Source organism: Oncorhynchus gorbuscha, linkage group LG24, assembly GCF_021184085.1.
Source record: "Oncorhynchus gorbuscha isolate QuinsamMale2020 ecotype Even-year linkage group LG24, OgorEven_v1.0, whole genome shotgun sequence".
Taxonomy (NCBI): Eukaryota; Metazoa; Chordata; class Actinopteri; order Salmoniformes; family Salmonidae; genus Oncorhynchus; species Oncorhynchus gorbuscha.
Genome location: NC_060196.1, coordinates 34139051 through 34146434, shown reverse-complemented (window position 1 = coordinate 34146434; position 7384 = coordinate 34139051).

The window sequence follows — 7384 nt, the reverse complement described above, 5'->3', positions numbered from 1 at the left end:
GCTCAACAGTTTCCTGTTTGTATCAAGAATTGTCAACCACCCAAAGGACATTCAGCCAACTTGACAACTGTGGGATGCCAGCAGCATACCACTGCTGGCTTGCTTCTGAAGCTAAGTAGGGTTGGTCCTGGTCAGTTCCTGGATGGGAGACCAGATACTGCTGGCAAGTGGTGTTGGAGGGCCAGTAGGAGGCACTCTTTCCTCTGGTCTAAAATATCCCAATGCCCAGGGCAGTGATTGGGGACACTGCCCTGTGCCTGTCTTTGGGATGGGATGTTAAACGGGTGTCCTGTCTCTGAGGTCATTAAAGATCCCATGGCACTTATCGTCCCCGGTGTCCTGGCTAAATTCCCAATCTGGCCCTCAAACCATTCACCTACCCCCAGTTTACAATTGGCTCAAAATATTCCCCACAGATAATTTATCTGGTAAAATAACAGATAAATCAAATTAATTTGCCAGCATCCCAGTGGAACATTTTCAACACCTTGTGGAGTTAATGACCCAACGAATTCAGGCTGGGCAATACTGAGCGCACTCAATATTAGGAAGATGTTATTAATGTTTTGTAAACTAAGATCCTGATTGCCTAGTCACTTTTACCCCTACCAACATGTACATGCTGAATTACCTCGTATCCCTGCACATTGACTCAATACTGGTACTCCTTGTATATAGCCTCGTTATTGTGTTACTGTTTCCTTTTTTATTTAGCAAACTTTTTAACTCAGCATTGTTGGGCTTGCAGGTAAGCATTTCACAGTAAAGTCTACACCTGTTGTATTTGGCGCATGTGACCAAAACAATTCAATTTGTCTTGAAAATGTCAGAAATCAGACCAAGGACTGGCAAGATAACAGCAGTAGCTGCCACATGAGGGCACTCTGCTCAAATAAATTACTTAACCTGTCAACAGTACATTAATTTCAAACCACTGGAGAAAACTATAACAGTGTGAAAAGCTGTCAAAGGTAAAGCGTGGCTACTTTGAAGAATCTAAAATCTATATTATTTCATAGTTTTGATGTCTTCACTATTATTCTACAAAGTAGAATTTTTATTTTAGAAAAACCCTGGAATGAGTAGCTGTATTTAAACTTTTGACTGGTACTGTACATTTACCAAGGGAAGTCCATAACGAAATATTGGTTATTGTTTGACCATGTGAATAAATTCAATTGGATATGTATCAACATTGTATGAGAGTGGGTATTGATGGATTATGAAATAAATTATAATATAGATTTAATCCAGACACTGTATATCCGTGTAAACGACATTAACATAGCCTAGCCTACATCTAGGAATATTGCTTTGAACCGTTCACTGGTATAACAATTTTGATTTCCATTTGACCATATTGTTTGAAATGTCAAGTTTCATGATTTCACAACGGGCGTATTCATTGCGGAAACAAACAGAGCCAAACGCGATTTTTTTGGGGACAAATTCAGGTAGGTCCCTCGCGTTTTCGTTCCTTTTTACTTCCGTTTAAGAAACGTTTTGCAATAGAATCGGCGTAATCAATACGCCCCTGTTGCATACGGTTTTAGTAGACTACAGTAGCCAATGAACTTTGAGACATCCAGACTTATAGTCTGTTTAACCAATGTGATTCTCCTCTTGAGGTATTCTGCTCCACTCGGGCATCTGTAAAATAACAAAATAAAAAACAATTTTCAGTGGTGTAAGGTACTTATTAAGGGAAATACTTTAAAAGTACTTTTTACTCCATACATTTCCCTGACACTCAAAAGTACTCGTTACATTTGGTCTGCAAAATGGTCCAATTCACACACTTATCAAGATGACATCCCTGGTCATCCGTACTGCCTCTGATCTGGCGGACTCACTAAACACAAATGAATGTTGGAGTGTGCCCCTGGCTATCCGCCAATACATTTTAAAAATAAAATTGTGCTGTCTGGTTTGCTTAATATAAGGAATTTTAAATGGTTTATACTTTTACTTTTGATACATTAGTAGATTTTAGCAATTCCATTTACTTTTGATTCGTAATTATATTTAAAACCATTTACTTTCACTAAAGTACTATTTTACTGGGTGATGTAAAGAATTGCTATTTCTTATGCAAGTGATCAGCCTACTGCTAAATTCATGGCTACAACTCACAGTAAAGCCTGTGGGGTCCCCTACAGGATAGCTCCCACATTACACACATAATCTCCCTTTTAGTCGAACACTGTGCCCGAAGAGGATGACGGACAGACAACTGAGCCAATGGCGGAAGACTACAGACTACACCCCAGCTGAACCAATCCAAAGATCTGATATTCCAGGATCAACCTACTTTCCGTTCTGTATAAATTGTGTGTGTAGCGGTTAACTCTTTCTCTTTTCCTGCTGTTCTGTGCGAGCGAATGGGAGAGCCGTATTTATGTGTACCAGATATTCTCACTCTGAATAAACTGTCGCTTGTAGTACAATTTTACCACCTTGTCTGAATCGATCCTTAACCGGCTCACCCTTCTACATATCCTTTTATCAACAGAACTTGGTAGCAGAGGATGGTTTAATAACGGTCCGGTCGAAGTGAGTTGATTTGGGTGTGAGAAGGAGAGTGACGGAAGGACGGTTGTAGGAAGACGGGTGAAGACATTCGGGGAGGACAAAAATTCTGCTCAACTCGGGAAACTGATCTAAAAGGTGCACCATAAACAAGGTAAGCAAACTTTGCATATTGTCGTATAGTCTGTCTAAATTTTGATCAGTATTTCCGAGTAAGTATGAATTCTTGTGTAAATTTATAATTTGCTGACGAGTCAAAGAACAGTGAAGTGAACATATGTGGTACAAACCGGCGACGGTCGGGTGATTAAATCATTGATGAGATATCAGTAAGGGGATAGCTAATTACTATTCATTAAATCTGGCGCCGAGGGGATAAATTGTAATTTTGTCCCGCGACCCGGTCAGTGCAGTCTGATAGCTTTCAATGATGAGGGATCACTTGAGGCCTGGATTAGTTCCGATAGGGGTCAGGGATAGAGATCAGTAAGGGAATAGCTAATTACTATTCATTAAACCTGGCGCCGAGGGGAAAAATTGTAATTTTGTCCCGCGACTCGGTCGAAGACCAGTCTGATAAGAGGTCCAATGATAGAGATCGGCTGATAGGGGTCAGATATATAACGTGTATTTGTAACTGTTCATATTAAAATGTAATGTGGTTGTAATCGTTTCCATTAAGATTGTTGATGGTTTGAGAGAGAGAGAGAGAGAGAGAGAGAGAGAGAGAGAGAGAGACGGAGAAAGAGAGAACTCAAGAAGGGTTATTTGATAAATCTGTGTTAAATGTATAATCAGGAACAAAATGACTGATGTATAATTGAAATAAGATCTGAGTATAATATTTAATATTGCGACTATATAGTCGAACAGATCCCTTGGTTGCGCGCTCCACAAAAGCTATACCAACCCAATCGTTTGTCTCGAACTGAATATACAAAGGAGAAGCTCTGAGATAAGGCAGAGTGCGAGCAATAGTGTCTCCTCGAATAAATCGTTGTTATTAACTAACGACGGGCTAAGTATATTCTAATTATATTCAAGTAGTCTGGTAAAATTCCGATTTAAGTTACGATTAATTTCCGATTGAATTAAATTGAATTACGATTAAAATAAATTCACAATGGCGACCCCCAATACTCCAAAGCTGAAGTTTAATGAGTTCCTAGACCAAAAAATGGAATATAGATCAGGGGGAAAGGAACAATGGAAGCCTATAAAGAAAGTCTGGGAGGGATTGAAGTTAAAAATGGACACTTGGGCTATCGAAGAGACACGCAGGGTACAACTGAATATATATTTCAATTGGTCAAAATATACATATATATTTACTAAAACATACAATACATGACAAATGGTGACCCCGACGTGATCTGGTAAAAAAAACATAGCTGGACATTGGTGTGCCAGCCGATTGGCCAGTACTGTCGTCGGACGGTGTGTCTCACAAATCCTGACCGGTCAACTAAAAAGGGTAAGCAGACACCTGTTGTGAAAAACTAAAGTTCTGCACATTGGAGTTATCCAAATTTAGTTTTGTGAGACACCTGTTTGATGTAAGTTACTAAATTTAAACTATTATGATGTGTGAGATTGGAAAATAGTTGAGAAAGTAATATCTCCATTGGCAACTGCAATTTTATTATTGATCAACCATACTTAATGGTGCATTGTGTATGGGATGTACTAGTATGCCTGGTTGGTAGGTGGTAACAGAGAACACTTACCACATGTATGAATGATGGGTAACGGGTGGCCACCAAAGCTTGAATGGATAGTCTGGGACCACATGTATGAGTGGTAATAATAATAATAATATATGCGAGTGATCACCAAAATGCGAATAGAAAGTCCATATGATGACCATTAGAACGTGATGCATTAGGCAGGGCCAAGTGTGAATGACGGATATTTAAATTGAATACTCGGACTTGAGACCGATTTAGCCTTAGGGAAAGGGTCTTAGACCATAACAACATTAGACCATAACTTAAGGTCCTAACAAAGCATAAGTGTGTGTGAAGTACATTGGGTAGTGAAGTAAAGGTGATAATCCGGGGGACACTAGACTTCTTAATACCCTAGGGGACCCACAGTGCATAATTGAGTTCTTACTTTAGACCTAATTGGGGGCCGATTTAGCCGTAGGGAAAGGGTATCACTTGGGTTTCAGTAAAGGCATGGGTTGTTGGCAGTATTGTAGTGTACATGGAATATCGTTGGAAATGGAAAAGGTGTTGAGAACGCTGAAGTCCACTCTAGGATTAAATAAAGGCAGAGAGGGCAAGGAGTGGAGGAGACTGGGTGAGAAGCTGTACAGAGTATGGACAGAAGGTGGGGCTATTGCATCTCCTACTGGTCTGCTTGCTGGGGAGAATGAAGATTTGTGTGTGTCTGGTGTAAATTGAAGTTTACTGGCGTAAATGAAGATTTGTGAGACTCAAATCGTGTGCATGAAATACGTTTGATATTCAGTCGGGGACTAATATCGGTATGAATGAGGTCGGGGACCAAGCGAGTGTGGTACATTAGGTATTTCAGTTGGAGCTGGTACCGGTGAGAATGTTGAAAAAGTCGCAGGCTTGCTGATGAGAGTAATATCATAGAATATTGAGGGGGTGTGCATGACTGTTGGAAAAGGTGTTATACTCTATTAACGTAAAATTCTGTGTGTAGAGTTATATTATGAGGTTTGAACTATACTAATATTGTGGAATTACATAATCAACATCTGAACATACTTATGATAAACATTAATTGAGCCACTGAGTAATAGATAAGATATACACTAGGTACGGGGCGACGGGTGTGGTCGATGTAAGACGGGAGTGGTGTTCTAACCAAGTGCTGAGAAATAATGTAGATTTATTTTGTTCTTTTAATTAATTTACACAAGTACTCCCCGGTTATTGATTTTGGTTTGATTGTTCAGATAACACCACTGAAATTAAACAGGAGGTTAAGGTAGACTAACATTAGAATCTGTTTTCATTATGGGGAACAATGAAATGCCCGCAGAGGGGATTGCAGGCTGAGGTTTTTATGTTAAAGGGACAGTGCACATTTATCACAGTAGTGTGTGTGTCTAATGGCTGGGGATTTAAGAAGTATTTTTGGGGAGACAATTTGGAGAAACACGAATAAAACATGAAACACAGAGACAAATTATTTGAGTTTGAGGGGATTATCATAATTAATAGGTTTTGTTTTTGTAGTAAACGTTTGGGTTAAGGGGATTTTCACGTTCCCAGAGACATGGTATTTTACAGATAGGGGAAAAGGCACTGCAGAGACCTTGAAAGTTGGAGAGAAGAGAGGAGAGGTTTTTGGAAAGGGGGGGGGCAGGACAGGCAATGATAGCAGTTGCTGAGTGGAGACAGGGGGGAGAGTTGGACATGTGGAAAATGTAGGGGGCGCTCCTACAGGATAATGTCAGAACATAAGGATACTATACTAATCTTACCTAAGTCATTATTTAGAGTAGGTAAGGTTGATACCTGTGCAGAGCCAGGTATCAAAAGGGGGATGGGTAAATTGTGGTCTAGGATAGGATGGGGACTATTGGATAAGAAACTAATAATTTAAAAATGTAGCTAACAAATGGACATAGAAGTTAAAGATATAATCAGATAAAACATATGAGAAATGGTTTGTTTGTTTGTTAACCAAGCCTGTATGCCCAGGATTTTATGCATTACAGGTGAACTACAGGTGAAGTCACTCAATCCAGTCCCAGAGGCTTGGGGACCATAGAAGACCCCTGGTGACAGCTAGCTGAAAGAGCTACCCAGATTCATATCGCACGGCGGAAGGGTAAGACACTTTTTCACTGTCGGACAATAAACAGAGTTCGGGAGAAGAACTGGAATTAACAGAATTCCGGGGGCCAACTCTCGAATGAAGTAACCCTCCCTGACCTATCACCCCTGTTTTTGTTCATAGAAGTGAAGATGTGTCTGGCTCTGGCTAAGTGATGTGTATTTTGTTCCAAAATGAACATAAGAGATCCCTAGATCTGGGTAGACAGGAAGTTAGAGTAGAGATTACATGATAACCGACTTCGGACTGTTCTAGGATTGGAGAAGAGGGTATCCTTATAGCATAGAGGATCCCACAAAGGTGGATAGGTTTTCCATGATATGGGGAAACCTGGGAGCAATGTTGAACTTTGTAAAGGTGATGAAATCCTACTAACCATAAAAAATATTAAGCTCTCTGATGCAGGCACTCACACCCTCGGACTACAAAGGACGAGGACAGACATGATGGGTGTGTTTTCTATTAAGGTACTGCCAAGCCCAGAGGTAACCGGACACACTCCTCTACCACCACTGTGTTAAAAATACCATTCAGGTAATTAATGTTAGAGACTATTCGGCTATTGATCAATTAGGAACTGGGACTGGTTTTGATGGTAGGGACAATTTGTGGCTGTCTTATATGAGGTACACAGCTAAAACCCTGAGAAGAAAGGACTGCATTATTTGTAGTCATGCTAGACCTGTTCTGGCTACACACCCATTTGCTGTAGGAGAAGGAGGGGGTGGTTGTGTATTCTGAGAAGTTTTTACCAGGTTAAGCCCAATTCAACCCGCTGTTCCTCTTTGAGCCTTGTGTTTCCTGCAGTACCTCCTCACCGGGCCTCTTGGGGCATATGGGGGCAATTACGAGTGCATCACGGGTACAGGTAATGGCATTGATTATGGGAGATTGCCTGAAGCTGATTGCAGTAGTAACATAACCATTAATTCCACTTGGCCAGTTACAGGACTAAACCAAACTAGTGGTCTGGCTGATGCAAAAGAGTGCTGAGACCCATTCTTAGAGGAGAATGGCAAGATACGTGTGGTCTGAC